At 44.6% G+C, this 16,465-nt stretch overlaps 1 protein-coding gene across 1 annotated transcript in view; it reads left to right on the top strand.

The window, feature by feature from the left end:
* The first annotated feature begins 677 nt into the window (after positions 1–677).
* Positions 678–16,465, top strand: part of si:dkey-97m3.1 (fatty acyl-CoA reductase 1) — a 63,616-nt gene continuing 47,828 nt past the window's right edge. The window contains exon 1 of the mRNA XM_031582877.2: positions 678–927. The gene's annotated coding sequence lies outside the window, so the exon portion shown is untranslated. The remainder of the gene's footprint in view (positions 928–16,465) is intronic.

Below are 16,465 nucleotides of genomic sequence, written 5' to 3' on the forward strand. Positions count from 1 at the left end.
AGCCTACCCCTTAACTATCCCAAGTATTCAACTTAATTAGTCTTTAACATTCACTGGAATAATTATGGGTTTTTGTTCTTTTGAGGTAAGTCCAGCATGGAAGGCATGTCCAGTTTTCTGCTATGTGTACTGGAGCAGGTTCAAACGACATACGAATGAGAGATGAAAAGGCCTCCACATCTCCTTCTGTTCAGATGAAACTTTTATTTAGCAGTTGACAGATAATATCTGGATGTGGAATGAATAAAAAATTCATGAGTTTTTGATGTCCACAACAGGCTATTGATTTAACCAAATCAAATTTGATCAGCCATGAACATATTTGACAGAGAGGAATACAGTTGTCTGCTGTAGGAGATATCATATGTTATCTGATGGTTGGCGTAACAAAACTAGTAATATCCCATTGGCTTCTTTGAGAAAAAAATATTTTAGATTTACATTTTTTCTTCAGTTATACACAGGAGAAGAAAGTCCCCGACCAAAGAACTCACAATGTGGGCTGTTTATTTAGAAATAAGATGATGAAATAAACGGATTAACCATATACCCCCGAGGGGGGAATGAAGACAAACCACTGCCCACGTAAAATGCACTGGTTTTATTTTAGTCCATAAGTGTGCACTAAGGCGTGTCTGTCAGACTGGCGTTAAGACTCCCCGCCCCACGCCATCCACACCACAGTCTGTGGTACGGTCTTCTTGTCAGTATTCAGGGGAGGGCCCTACGTGCGTCGGGCCGTCTGGGTGGGACAGAGAGAGAGTCCTAGGCAGCAGCACGCAAATCATCGCGTCGGGAAACAGTACCGAGTGTGCGGGGCAGCACAAGCCTGCATCCGAGTGACAGACACGCGCCACTGCTTGGGCACCCCGGCGACATACAGCGAAAGTTGCACAGCGGGTGTTGATTTCCCACCCCATGAGCAAGGTAAGTAAGAGTTTCTATCACCCATTCATTCATTCATGGACCGAACCATGGTTTTTCGACAGAACGGATTGCAAGGGAAAGTCTCGGGGGTTGAGAGAAAAGATGCATCATTCGCTGTGTGCGCTTGTCACTCGCCAACTGGGATAAGCCATGCTGTTGCCTATGATTTTATGATAATGAATGATTTACTATCAAACCATACTGCTTTCAGGAAATATTTACTACTTTTCATTTGTATTCCTGATGTTTAGATGCGCAGTGAGGATTTAGGTTAGAGAATACTCCTGCTGACAGGATGGCTGCTGTAGCTGCTTTCCTCTGTCTGGAAAAGCCAGTGATACATTTAAGAAGCAGTCGTTCGCTCAAATGCTTGAGCATAATGAGGTCGCGATGGTAACGTTATTTTGTCGTACATGGCCTTTTGTACGCTCAATGCCTGGATATATCCACACGGGAACCGCTATGAATCAGCCTGCCGGTGAATGACTGGCTGGCCGTGGAAAAGAACGGTGGTGTGGGCTGGTCTAGCCTTCTGAATTCTCATGTAGGCTAGACTGTGCGTCGGTCCATTTTCAAGCCAAAGTTACGATAATAATGCAGACGAAGAGTATTGAAATGAAATAAAGCAACAAACACGAATTAAACTAACTTCCTGAGTGACTGCCTATTTAAAAATGATTGAGCACACGCCGAATTTCAAACACGTGTAGTCAGACTGCATCAGTTGTGTGTGACACGAAATAACCCATGCTGTTATCCATCTGGTCCTTTAACCACAACTTAGCCTACATTCAGCGCACATATTTTACCACTTTGGGTTCGACAGAAAAACAAATTTTTTTTTAGTTTAACACTTAAGCCTGTCTGTCAAATTCATGAAGGGGGATGCTCACACTCTTGACGCTTTTGGTAATGCTGCACCTGTACGGCCTTTCTTACTCCACAGCAATGAACTGACGAGTTAAAGTGCCAGAAAAAAACGGAGACAGCACGCACGCACGCGCCTGTACATACGCGGCAATGCTTGAGGGGTCATACAGATATGTAGTCCCACTTCTATCTCGTTCAGAAGGAGTTGATCGGTGTATTAAAATAGGTTGTCACAGGTCGTCAGTTGTCATCTGTTTTGAGATATGGGTTGGGAGAATGGCATGTCTTGCGGTGCTTTCTAAATCTAGATGTCACAAATAGCTTTAATTATCATGAGGGCCTTGTCTATATTTAGTTGAAGAAATCACAGAAACCCTCAAATATAGTGTGGTGCTGTAATATTCATATCTTACTCCATTCATTCTTCTGTCTCTGTGTGTAGGTCTATCACATTAGCGCTAGGGGAGATACAATTGGGAAATAGGACTGTCTACCTGTTTTATGAATGTGGTGAACACTAAACCCAGTCTGTGTCGTGTGTGTTATTTCTAAACCCATGTCCATTTTATAGTTAAGATCGGTGTTGAGTGATTGCGGAGCCGTTAGGTCCATATCATATCCTCCTGGGAACCAAGAAAAAAAAGTGTCATCCAATTTCTCTTTTTTTGTGATTTCCTTAAAAAATTGTCAACTACAGACGACACAAGTCTATAGGTTGGTTCTCAGGAGGTTACGATACTTAATTTTTTTTCTCCATTTTTGCCCTTAACTGTATACTGGCTCCAGAGCTGGGCTGCATTATCTACATTATCTCTCTGTTTCTTGCTCTTTCCTCTCTCTCTCTCTTTTATTTCTCACCAATTGTCTCTCGCCCATTTTTGCGTGAGCCTCGGCTGTTTGCAGAGGTTCCCATGTGGAGTGCTGCCTTATGAATCTTTACTGTGAAAAATGGCCCGAGTCGGCCATCCCACGTTGTGGGAGGCAGGCTGAAGTTGGTGCTGAAGAGAAAACACACTCGCAAGAGATGGTGGCTTTCTTACAAAAATAGCTATTTATTTACAAGGGGACTCGAAACCCCAAAACATATATACAAAATGAACAAACATACAAGAAGCAAAAAAACTAGGCACAAATCTGTAGCCACGCATCTAGCTTACAGCTTGGTCTATGTGCCAGTCTCTTGCTCTCCAGCCTGTCCAGATCTCTCTCCCTCAACAATGAGGTGCACCTTTTAATAAGGCAGCTTAAATTGGTCCAATTAGTCCCAATTGGACCCATCCACCAATGTGGGGGAACCCGGACCCAACAATTCTGGTGGGGGAGTCCAGTCCTTCTCCACTTTTTGGCCACGGTGAGAAGGGGGAGGGATTTCACCTCCTCACAGCTACCAAGGACCCTCCCCACAACACTCTCTGAGACATGGTCAGCCTGTGCTGTGGTGTGATGGCTGTTTGGCAGCCTTGAGACGACCAACCTGGTCCTGGAAGCTCTACAGCAGATGCTGTGTATTTCAGTCTTCAAATTGATTCACTGCACCACTGAAACACCTTGAAATGAAATGTTCTTCTTCCAGAGCTGTTAAAATAAGGAATGAGATGTTGCTTTTAATCCCAAGGATCAGGATCATGAATCACCGCTGTCCCACTCAGCCCTGTCTCACTTAATGCGTGAGGACTCACTCCATATGCCACACTACACTTGAAGTACTGCCTCTTTAAGCAGCTTAATTTCTACTACAATTATTAGCTACAGCCAGTGGGTGAGATAAGAGTGATGTCCATGTCTCGCCATTTAAAAAAAGCTTTGCTCTGACACACCTGCCCAGGGCGGGGGGAAAAGGAGCCAGTCGGTGAGGACCAGCAAGCTGGTCTTGTTGTCATGGGGATTGATCTACGAACTTTATTGCGCAATAAAATACTTTGTGATGCGCAAGGCCTGTCCTTGCTCTCAGGTGTTCCACAGGTGCTGGCACCTTGCACCAATCAGAGGCAGCATTTAGCTCCTGTAAATTAGAATCTTAGGAATTTAAAGCAATCACATTGTAACCAATTGCCTACAAGAGGAAGAGGGGCCAAGGGGGGAAACGGCTTTAGTCAGTGTAAGCTCAACTCTTGTGGAAAATTCCAGCAGTTGCTGTAGATTTCCTGCACCCCTAAAGGGTGGAACCAATTGTGTTGATTAAGTGAATGAATAAATGAACCCTCTGCGCGGTGGCTGAGATAGGAAACCTCATTTGCACTCATGAAGCAGTCTAATGGGATTGTTACCATCTGCACCAGCAGGAGAGGAGAGTTTGAGGGCAGAGCCAGACACAACTGCAAGACGTCCGTTGTCTGGCGTTATTGTTTTACTGTCTTTGTTGGATTCTCACAGGAACTGTTTCTCAATGTAGAAGATGATTTTATTCGGGGAATATTAGTTAGTTAGTTAATAACATAATAAAATGAATCATCAAAGTGTTTCTTGTGTGGATATGCAGACGAACACTTATGCCGTGAAGCAACATGTACACAAACAAACACACTAGTCACACTATGTCATATATCATGGCAGACAGGTTCAGTAGAGAAGGGGGACAGCTGAGATTGAGTAGAATGGAGAAGGAAATGCAGGGGAAGAGAGGAGCAGAAGGGTAGTGAAATACAGGCCAGATCTGTGGAGGATGGGATGCATACCCCCTCTCAAAGAAAGAGAAGAGAAAAAGAATGAACCATCGTGTTCTTTCCCTGCACCTGACTCCCATTCTTCACACAAGATGCCACGAACACGAGCTCAGCAGTGTATGTAGCGGGGCCATCGGAGACAGTATTAATGACCTTACCTTACCTTAGGATGGATGACTGGAGAGGAGTAAGCAATCATGCTAATTAGGGGTTTGTGATGCAAAAGGTGTGAAGTTTACTGGCAGGATGTGATGTCAGCACATGCCAAAAGTGGGAGATAGTCACAGCCAGACAAAAAGTTGAAGCAGTGACATCATTTATTTTGGTGTTATGTCAATTATTCTATTTATATCAGTGGTGCCTTCCCATTTCAGCTAACAAGGAAGCGGCCCCTCCTTGTCAGTTCTTTCTTCCCAGTGGTTTTGGTGTCTTCGGGTTAACAACTGTAAATTGTTAAGACTTGCTTGCTCTCTGTGTAAATGGCTGGCCTTCCAAGCAGTTAAGAATGCCTGTTCAGTGTGGATCTGCTTAGTTATTTCTGTTTTTGCCCATTCAGCAACAAAAGTACTGAGTTCCACCAAAATGTTTATTGGACTACAAAAGCATACCTCCTCTATTGCAGTAACTAAAAAACATTTAGAACCTAAGGCCCAGGAACTCATTTCCCAGTGGAGAGAGAATAACTTCCTAAATTGAGTTCCTGAAAAAGCTCAGAGTTCGAAGCTCCAGCTACCAAAAAAAAAGGTTCCTCTAGAGCAAAAAAAGCATGTATGTCACGGGAAGGGAGCAGGGGGCACCTGAACCCAACTATAAATATTTGGCCACCGACCAACGAACAAATATTAAAACCTGTAAGTCAGCACTCAGTCTGATAAGGTCAGGTGTTTGAAGGGTCAAGGTCCATGAACAGCCCATTATGAAAAGGGAAGGAGTGTAGACGGCAGTGACATTCACTGGAAGTCACAAGGACGTAAGGCAGGCTGTTAGCAGGAGGCCATTGGGTGGGCTAATTGGAAAGATTTAGTGCCTCCCCTTGGAAGGGTTCTCTCAGCAGCTGCGAGGAGAGTGGGAATGAAAAGGTGTGAGAAGCAAGCCCCCCCCCCCCCCTTTCTGATCAACTAGGGTTAGTGGAGGGCAATGAGGGCGCGGGGTCATGGATATACGAGGGGGTCAGATGGAGATGTAGTTAGTCAGAGTGAAGGTCACTGCTTGGGGTGAACACTGACAGGCTGTTCAGATGAATGTGGATGATGGCTCCTCCGTTCCTGTGGGGGGACGCTGAGGTGCTTTCTAACTTCTCATTTGAGTGACACCGACTTATCAGTATATTAAGGCCATGACAATGCCCACTCTTCTCAGTACACACTGGGAGATACCCTAAACTAAAGCACCGTGGTGAAGAGACTGTTTTATTCTTAAGGAGAGTCGTCAACGAGGATATATATAGCCGGCCCTTTCACTTGCGGAGCTCTGTTGACCAGGGTGGATTTTTGACACCTTGCACAGATTACAGGCCATACTGGCTAATGTATTAGGTATGCGCATTCATTCAGAGTATTGACAGACTAGTGTTTGGAGTTGATACTAGATTACTTTTGCCTACTTAACCTTTTCTTATCCTCTTCCTAATTTCCGACTGGCTGCCTAAATACTTCTATGTATGCGTTTGATTATGGTAGACCTACAGTATGTGCTTGTAACAATAGTTATAACTGCCTACTCCCATTCAGGTCTACCCACACAGACTCCTCAGTGTACTGCCCTCTGATATGTATGAGGTCATGTTAACCTTGTTCAACTACGTTTCTGGTCACTTACCCAACAAGTATTAGGACAGATATTGCAAGGGTGTGCCTAAAAAGCAATTTATGGCCGTCCGTTTAAAGAGACACAGAGAGCCCTCTCCGTCGTGGCAAACCCTCTTTGAGCACCTCTCCGTGGCCTCACGTGCACCTCCCAATTTTTTTGACTATCCGTCTCCGTCAATCCGTCAATACATCGCTGTTTACCTTGTGGGTAGTAGTATGCCAACATTAGATAGCTGGCTCAGACACCTAGCAAATCCCCTTTGACGTATTTTTCAGTTACAATTAGTGTCTATTTCTCGGTAACTTTAAAAAAAAAAGCAAAAAAAAGTCAAACAAACAACTTTTATGTACAAATTCGACCATCTACGGAGTTTGGTCCGCCGGCATCTTTTTTTTCTAATTGCTTTGCAACACCCACAACCGTCGGAGAACCATAAATGAATACGAGTCCGTCGAGGCAACTGCGTGACCACGGAGTAACGGAGTCGTAAAAGTATATTGAGTCCTTAAGATTTATGACAAAATGTCAACAGACAAAACGTGTGCATGCACCCACTGTCATCCAACAAATATGTAAATGCTTGTAGAACATGTAAAGCACCTTGAAATAAAACTCTCAGTGGCAATGGAGCCATGCAAATATAACTGAATTGAATTCCAGTGAAATATGCTGGTCTATGTACATACCCCAGTTAGTTTGAATTTTGCTGACATTAGTCTTACACACAGTGAGAGCCCTGAGCTATGCAAGCTAATTAGGGATACTCTCTCGGGATGTACATTCACAAACAAACCTCGCTAGCTAGGGCCTACTGACCGTAATTTAACCCTACCAAAACTCCCTACTTTCCCCTAACTGTCCCTGTGTAATGAAGAGAGTCAATCTGGGATGACTGGGTATGTGTCAGCTATGCAATCTCAGAGGGATTTCACCGTACCTAATACTGTGCTTCACCACTCCCTGCATGGTGCTCAGACACTGGGTCAGTTCATCTAGTTTCTTTTGGTTTGGAGTTGGTGGTATCCAAAATCAAATACATTATGACAATGATCTAAAGAGTTGCCACAGAGTACATGAACTCACAACAAAAACACTAGAAATTGAAGACACGTCGTCTTACACACATAGCATCCAGCTGAGTGATTTCCCAAAAGGGAAAGGGCAGCCACAGGGAATGACATCTTCTGGGCTTGACGAAGGTCAGTGGTCATTTCCATACTTATGTGACCTGCACATCATGACATAAATGTGTTTGACCTTTCAGGATGCATGCGTAGGTGATGTGTAATGAACTACTGATTTAGCAGTGGCCACATTCCCACAAGACAACTGTTTAACTTATAGCCGGCTGTTAGCTGGTCACGTCAAGATAACTGAGTGAAAGGCTGTACTTTCATCATAGCAGGGAAGCGTCCCTTCAGAAGAAGCTTCTAGAACCTGTCAGGTAGGCATTGGGTGAAGCAGAGTTCCCAGAAAAAAGATCAAATTTGCTGATCAACAAGTCCCTTAGTGTCTGCTGAGGACATACAGTATGTCTGTCAACATAGTATTTTATCGTTGTGAAAGGCATTCAAGACGGCTACATTCCTGCATGCCATTTTGATAGCAGTTGTTTGTGGAGTGTGTCAGTAGACAATGGGTGGTAAGCAGACAATCGGTGGTAAGAGGAAGTAAGACCAGTCACCTGACCGGAACAGAAAATATGATACCTTTGATTGGCTAATACCAGGACCTTTACCTTTTTGTTGAGAAACGGTGTTGATTGCCTGACTTTATACATAGCTTTTTTCTAAAGAGAAGGGGAGAAAGGGAAGGCAGGAAGTATCTGTGGTGTTTTTGGCTTTTAATCATTATCTTCACACCAGGCTGTGTGTGTGACAAACAACACAACAATGACATCACATATCAACACAGTGTACACCAGGGGCGGCTCGTCCATATGGGCGATTGGGGCGACGCACTGCCTAGGGAAAAAAAAAAAAAAAAAAAACCTCTGTCGGATTCTACCACTAGACCGTCTGATCTGCCTCTGTATGTCATTGTCGAATCAGGTAACAGTCGTTCAGTCAGCCTAAAGTCGTGCTTCAAATGGCCCCGCCCCTTCTGGGGCGATTTGGGGCGAAATGAAAATCGCCCCAGACCTCTCCCATTGACTCCCATGTTAAATCCATTTTTTTCACAAAACAGAGCTCTCAATGCATTCTCTATGGCTTCCGGGAGGGCTCGCCCCTCCATGTCTTGTCATAAGTAGTGGACGTAAAAGCCTATACGAACGTCATACAGCTTCGACGGAGGCATATTCTGTCAAGATGGCTGCCCTGTCCAGTAACTCGATTCGCTCTTTGACAGAAACTCCTTTTTAGTCGGCGTACTAATGAAGATAAATTGACAACAAAACAATTAGGACTTCCTAGACCAAATGTATCCATTCAACAGGTTTCTACAAAGGGAGAATTCGAATGAAAGTGGCTAACGCGGTCTGTATTTCATATACCACTGTCACTTTTCATAGGTTTTACAGTGTGTTTCACAGTTCGATTCTTGCCCTAACACTGAATAATTTTTTATGTGATGACTTATTTTGCTTTTGTAAGTCAATACTTTCAAGATCAGTCAATAAATATTGTTGGTTTTGACTTATGTTACCCCTTCTTTATGATGTTACTGGACATATCATGTGTCCTGTTAAGCTATGTTACATCATACAACATTTGAGACACGTGGATAATGAAAAAGTGGGATCATTTAATGTGGAGCCACATCATGTTTGCTTATGAAGGCTCCTGGATGCAACTTTCTTCCATAGCTTTCCACCTGTAACTTGCTACTCTAGCTATGTAGCAAGAGGGGACATATTACTGTTGTGTGCTGCCAATAGTGGACAAAAAGGTATTGCTGTATGAGTTAATCAGCTAACTTAATGTACTGAATGGGTCGCCTTAATCATTATCAAAAAAATTGCCCCCCCTGAGAATTTTTTCAGGAGCCACCACTGCTGTACACACAGATGTCAGGTGAGACATTTGGATGCTAATCATAGGTATCTTGTTGCCAAGGTGCATGGTAAAATAGTACGCGCCCAGGAATCTGAATGTCAGTCTGGGTGCATTTTTTTGCTGAAATGATGAGGGTTGGTTGTGTAAGATAGTAAGCCCTAGATTTTCAGTCAGGCTTGTCGGAGAGGATGAAGAAGTTGAAGCTTTGTGCTTAGTTCCACTCTCACCACCACCTCCACCAACACCCCCCGTCCCAAGCCATGTGTGTGTGTGTGTGTGTGTGTGTGTGTGTGTGTGTGTGTGTGTGTGTGTGTGTGTGTGTGTGTGTGTGTGTGTGTGTGTGTGTGTGTGTAGGCTGGGTACCTTTCTGTGTTCATTCTTGTGCTTAACCACAACTTCCTACCCAGCCCTTCATGGTACAAACTGCTGGCTTCTCTGATGCAAATTGGAGAGGCAGAGGTTGTCCTCCTCACACCCACACACTGGATGATAAAAACTTCCATGAGAGCCCTCATCCTCTTCGTCCTCCTCTTCCTCCAACCTCCCTCGCCTCGTCTCCTCTGCTGTCTGCCAACTGCCTGCCTGTCTGACCTGTTAATGCAGGAAGCCTCTGAGGGTGAAGAACCCTTCACAGCCTTCTCAAATGCAGTCCCCCCCCCCCCCCCCCCCCAGCCCTCCCCCATACCATTAGTTATGGTTGTGGCAGACAAACCTGTCTGTCATAATTAATGTTTGGAATGTCTGCCCTCAGTGTGTTTGTTTGTGTGTGTGTGTGTGTGTGTGTGTGTGTGTGTGTGTGAGAGAGAGAGAGAGAGAGAGAGAGAGAGTATTTCTTGTCTGTCCAGGGCGTTCTATCAGCTTCATCTCATCAGTCAGAAGAGAGTGAGAGAGAAGAGAGAGAAGGAAGAAGGAAGAAGAGAGAGCAGAGGGAAAGACCCACATTCAGAGCAGTCATTCTTGGGGGAGAGAGAGAAGGAGCCGTAATAAACAGGATTGGTCAACTGACCTGCTCCGCCTAAATGTTCTGATGGTCAGAAATATTCTCTCAGACTGACAGAGTGATCCCAGAGCGAGAGAGAGAGAGACGACAAGGAGAGGTCTGACATCTTTAATCTTACATGGTCTTGTATCCAGCAGATGGCCAAATCTGATTGCATCCTTTTTTTCATGAGAAAATAGAAACAGCAACTAGTTTTTCTATTCTCTGGTTGTGATGTACTCCAGCCAGTCTGACCAAAAGGAGCCCCTGCATATCAAGTTAGGGTTGCCACCTGTCTGTTTTTTCCAGGATTGTTCTCTTTTTTGAGTGACTGTCCCGGAAAATGTATATTGTCATTTTCTGTACTTTTATTCAATTGGTAGCAGAAATGTGAAAGCTTACCTTATTGCCTAGCAACTGGCCATGTTGTCGGTCTGCCACATAAATCTACAACCATGACCTCCCCATGAGTTCAGTTGCTAGCTAGAAGTTGTTCTTTTTTCTTCTTCTTCCTTTTTTTCTTTTTTTCCATTCTATTTATTTTGTCGGTTTTGTGAAATGGGGAGAGAGACGGACGAGGAGAGCGCCAACACAAAAGGCCACCAGCGTCAAAGAAAAAAACTGTTTATCACGAATAAGCAGACTCAAATAGACACATTCTCCAACACTTTTTTTTGTCCAGCCAGTGGGGTTGGTCAAAGCAGAACTAAAAGATGAATTAAAATTTGAAACGATCATGCTTGCAGTTTAAAGCATTCATCGAGCGACTGTCATAGACAGCTTTCGGCTGCTGCTGTCACTCGGAGCACCGACATATCCTGCTGTATGCCATCTCTGTATGCCGTTATACAGTGAATGATCCTGTAGCTTACACAGCCTCTGCTGTATCGCTGTAGTCGTCCCAAGGTTATCCATACCAGTATCATGGAATCAATTACCAAGAAGTACATGTACATGTACGTGAAGGCAACAGAGATATATTGAGCATAGTAATTTAGATGTCTAAATGAGTCTGAACAAAGTCACACTGCAAAAAAAAGTATTCATTCATGGTTGGGGTTAGTTAGGTTAGTCTTGCTTAGGTTAATTTTGCTACATATGTGGGGGACTTATTGAGTAAAAGTATTCATTCATGGTTGGGGTTAGTTAGGTTAGTCTTGCTTAGGTTAATTTTGCTACATATGTGGGGGACTTATTGAGGCAATTTGTTTTAAATGTGTTTTGGAATGATTAGGGCATTGTTTGAGATTATTATGCCTTCTGAAGGTAAAGCTCAAAGTATTTTTTGTATTTGTATTTTTATTTATTTAAGACTCGTAAAAACACATTGAAGGAAAAGACCCTCATTTACAATGGTGCCGAGGGTACAATGAAAAGTTAATACATTGAAGTAAAAAAATAAATATGCATATGTTTGAAATAATACAGGAATGCAAAGGGGAAAGACATAAAGTAGTAGTCACAGCAAAGTGGTGTTGCTGACTCCCACGGAATACTGCAGTGGTCAGTGGTCCTCTTGTCTTGTGGTAAGTGGACTTTGGAGAGAATGCAAGCTTTGTTTGCGGCAGATTTCCCTGTAATCACAACCACAGTTCCTAGACTCCCGTTCCCTCATCACAAAGTGCCAAAGTCATATCTGATCCTGCGAGGCTAGGGTTAGATAACGCTAACCCCAACTCTAATCCCAGAATAAGGGTTTTAGCTGAAATTGTGGGTCAACCGTGCTAATTGCAGACAACTGTGTTATGTCAGGACTTGATGGTAAATAGGACTCCTGGGATGCATTGAATGATTTTCATGGTATGTATTTCTTGGATGGTAGAGGTATGACTGCACTATCAATGCAACAACAGTAGAATATACCCACATTATGGCTGCTACGCCACCCATAGTTGTAGATTAACAATCACCTTGATCAGGTGTGGAATCCCCTCACCACAGTCAGTCTTAAAAGTAGGTGTTATTACTAATAGGACACAGCTACAGGAGCAGAGTCCCCCTTAATTATTGATTGACTGTGCCCTGTCTGCCACATATTTTGAAAACGTTGCATTTGTCATTAATCGCGACTACCCTTTCATGTTTTTGTAGATGAAGACCCCAACACCAGTCTTAAATGAGACGCCAATAAAATGAACTGCAGCCTCTTGGTGACCTTTAGTTGGGGCTGGCTGTACCCTGCTCACCTCAGCACCTCCAGCAACCTGGAGCCCTTCATCTGCGTTTTGTCAACACCCAGTCTCAAAATGTATGTACCCAATGAAAGTGTCATAGTGTTAAACACCAAATGATTCATTGTGCCTTTGCACTTAGGGTGTGACCTGATAAAGACACACACTGGCACACCGCATTTAACCCATTTAGGCCACATTGTGCGTCTGCTTGAAGACCTACACTTTGTGTTTCCATTTGGAAGTGGATGCAGTGGCCAGGGCTTGTGCCGACATGTTTTGAAGGCAACATTTTCATCATCACTCTCACTTTGATTAAGCTCATTAGTGTGGGACGTTAACGTTAGCTCTAAGCCTCGGGCCTGTTTAAAAACAGATCATTATTGTGGGCCACGCTCGTGGAGCCTCAAGGCCTCAGTTATGCTAGGGAACAATCCGGAACATTTCCCCCACACTCTGCCATGTTGTGTGCAGCATTATCACGTCATGCGTGTTGAATATGCGTGTCGGGAATCGTGGGCATACGCATGCCAGCCGGTTCACAGGCCTGTTGGCACTCGCCTCCCTGTGCCACTTGCCAGCAGCTTGTATGTGTGTGTGTGCTGAAATGCCATGCGATGGTATATTTATGTACACATGCCAACACATACACACACACACACACACACATGTGCATTCGTGCATGTATGTGGGGGTTGACTGTATCCAGGATAAATATGTCTCCCTACTAACATATATTCAAAGCAACATAAAGGATATGGAAGGCTAGGAGTCTCTACAAGACTGCCTGGGGAAGAATAGAAGAATAGAATAGTGGCTCTGACTCCTTTGCTGCGTATTGATTGGGCCGATGAAGGGCAGCTGTGTAGAACCTGACCTGTGCATTGAGACAACACCGTCCCGGGACACGATGGGGGTTTTCGGGCAGCGAGTAAATGACACTGTGTGCCTCAGCTCACCCAGCCACTACCCACAGCTGTAATTACAGAATCAGCCCTATCGCATCCAGAACGTAACCATATACTCCACACACACACACACACAAACACACACACACTTGGGAATGAGAAGGCAAATGCACACTCACACACAAACACATTTGCATGTGAATAATAAACAATACATATAAACACACCTACACAGATTTGATACACAGAGAGACAAACACACCTGCAAGCATTTGCATAATGAACTCCCAGTTGCACACACACACACACACACACACACACACACACAGAAATCAATTTGGGTAAGGATACAATATAGCTTTGGGGAAAAAAACACTTTGTTATCCTACACATTTCTGTGTCAAAAGCAGCCTGCTGATAGAGCCCAGCGCAAATGAACTCAGGGGAAATGAAAAGACTGGCAAGGGGAGGACAGAGGGCTTGACAGGTCCCATTTTACACATCTCCTGCAATTCACTCTAATTAAATTACCAATTAAGACGCCCACACATGCAATGCAGCAGAGGAATAAAAAATAAATATCCTGAAATGAAGCCTGTGTGTGCCGCCGTTAATGGCACGATCGCACCAACGAATGCCTCTCAGAACTCCACGGGAGATGTTTTTGTAACACTGTCTGTATTGTGTTCTCTGTTTTTTCTCTTTTTTTCTCTCGATATAAGTCACCATAAAAAGAAAGATTTGCTAGGACTGACCTACATAGAGCGCATAGGGAGTGGAGGGGTGCCGTGGCGAGAGCTGCATCTTAATCAGGAGGTGCATCGCTGTGGAATGCTGCCTCTAACACACAGTCGGCTGAACAGCAGCCCCTTATGTCCTACCTGCTAATGTGTATGTGTGTGTTTATGTGGTGTGTGTGTGTGTGTGTGTGTGTGTGTGTGTGTGTGTGTGTGTCTGTGTGTGTGTGTGTGTGTGTGTGTGTGTCGGTTTATGTGGTGTGTGTATTGTGTGTTTGTGTGTATACGTGTGTTTGCATGGTTTATATTGGCCTTTAAGACAGGGAAGGTTTCCCATCTCCAGGCGTGATATGGACACTGGATGGACAGACAAACAGATGGATGGATAGCATCAAGCAAACAAACAAACAGGCTTCATTCATCCCCCAAGTCAATCACCACTCTGAAAGCCAAAGGAACAAAGAGCTTACCTGACAGTGATTTCCACCACCGCCTGTGTAGCATTAGCTCCTAACATGTTCATTTGTCTGAGATGATATGCTTAAGGTTGATTGGGTGGATTTGCCCTCGGGCTACAGTGTCTGTGCTGGGAGGTAGCCGCCACTTTCGGAATCGCTCGCATTCCTCTGTCCTCATTTCCTGTGAGTGCAAGGTGATTCCTGGAGATGTGACGTCTCTCATGTTTGTGAAGATGAGTTCAGAAAGGATTCCTTTATGAAGGCCAGTGTGCCAAAATGTATCGGTTTCCTTAAACTTCAGCGTTGCTGGATTCTTCACACTCTTGAAATTCCAGCTAGGAGAATGGTGAGATAATTTTGGCCTCTTGGACTGTTTTGGCAGTTCAGGTTACCTAAATAACATTGCCACAGTGGATGGATGTTCAGTGTACTCCATAGAGGAGATAGTTTGGATCTGTGTAATGGATTGATCACCTCTCTCTCTCTCTCTCTCTCTCTCTCATTGTCATCCCTCTTTAATCTGTCTTTCATCTCACACATCTTTCTCTGTTACACATATCTCTTTACCCCTTTGGCTCGGGGATGTGTTTTTGCCTGATTGGCCAGAATAGGATTCTCTCTCTCTCTCTCTCTCTCTTTCTCTTTCTCTCTCAGACCATGAGTCTTTGAGTCTGGTTACAGTAATAAATAGGGCACGGCCTCTTGTGCTGTGCCCTCTCGGAGGGGCCCGGTGCCAGCTTGTTGGATGCGATAGGGCCCAGTTGGCAGCGGGTGCAGCTGAAACCCAAGAGGTTGGCGGTGTTTATGGCTTGGATGGGACGTGCCATCATTGCTGAGCGGGCACCGGATCAGAGTCGTCTCCAGGTTGGCACAGCCTTGCACCCTCCCCCTGCCCCCTAGTAGCAGTATGTGTTGTGGTGACACACTGAGCGGTTTGCCATCTCTTCTTTCCCTCATTCACTCCAAGGAAGCTTTGCAGTTAGGGGCTGGATGTTTGTGTGTGTGCATGTGTTTTTCTGTGTGTGTGTCTGTGTGTGAGAGAGCAAGCCTTAGTGTTTTGTGTGTGTAGCAGTGCGCTCTCAGCCATTCAATAGGATTTATGTTTTCTTAATTACCAGCAGTCATGGCCTCTGTCTAATTCCTTTCGCTTTTGTTTGCTCCTGTTTGAGGGGCTTTTGTTTGAGGTAATTCCTCAGACTGTAAGCAACCATCCAGTCTCTTTCACTCCCCCCCCTTCTCTCTCTCTCACACACATACATACATACACACACACACACACACACACACACACACACACACACACACACACACACACACACACACACACACACACACACACACACACACACACACACATACACACATACACACACACACACACTCTCATTCCTTCATTTTCCATTTTGCCTCTTCTCTCCCTCTTGCGATCATGCCCCTCTTAATTTCTTTCTTTCGTTTGCTCTTTCTTTCTGTATTATACCTCTTTTTGCACTCTTTGCTTTTCTCATCCCTCTCTCTCTCTCTCTCTCTCTCTCTCTGTCTTGCCCCCTCAGTAAAGGCTGTGGAGCCGAGGTGAGATGTTGCCCTGTGTGGCCCTGCATCTCTCTCTCTCTCTCTCTCTCTCTCTCTCTCTCTCTCTCTCTCTCTCTCTCTCTCTCCCAGCCCCCCGCCCCCTGCTGGGTGAGACCGGCAGCTAGAACACACCAAAGAGACACTCTGGAAGCGGTTGAAAGGGCAGAAAAGTAGCTGAGTGCCTGAAACAACAAAATCCTACTCGATAGAATGAGAGCAAAAGAGAGAAAGGGAGAGAGAGAGAGGAAGGTGGAGAAGAATTTCACTTAACTTGCAGAAATTGCACCAACCTGCAAGTTGAACTCCCTCGGCACACCAAGCTCTCACGCCCAAGCTCAGCCCAGCAGTGGTTGTGAATGAAAGTGCCACAGTGGA

The sequence above is a fragment of the Clupea harengus genome, chromosome 16, assembly GCF_900700415.2.
Source record: "Clupea harengus chromosome 16, Ch_v2.0.2, whole genome shotgun sequence".
Lineage (NCBI taxonomy): Eukaryota > Metazoa > Chordata > Actinopteri > Clupeiformes > Clupeidae > Clupea > Clupea harengus.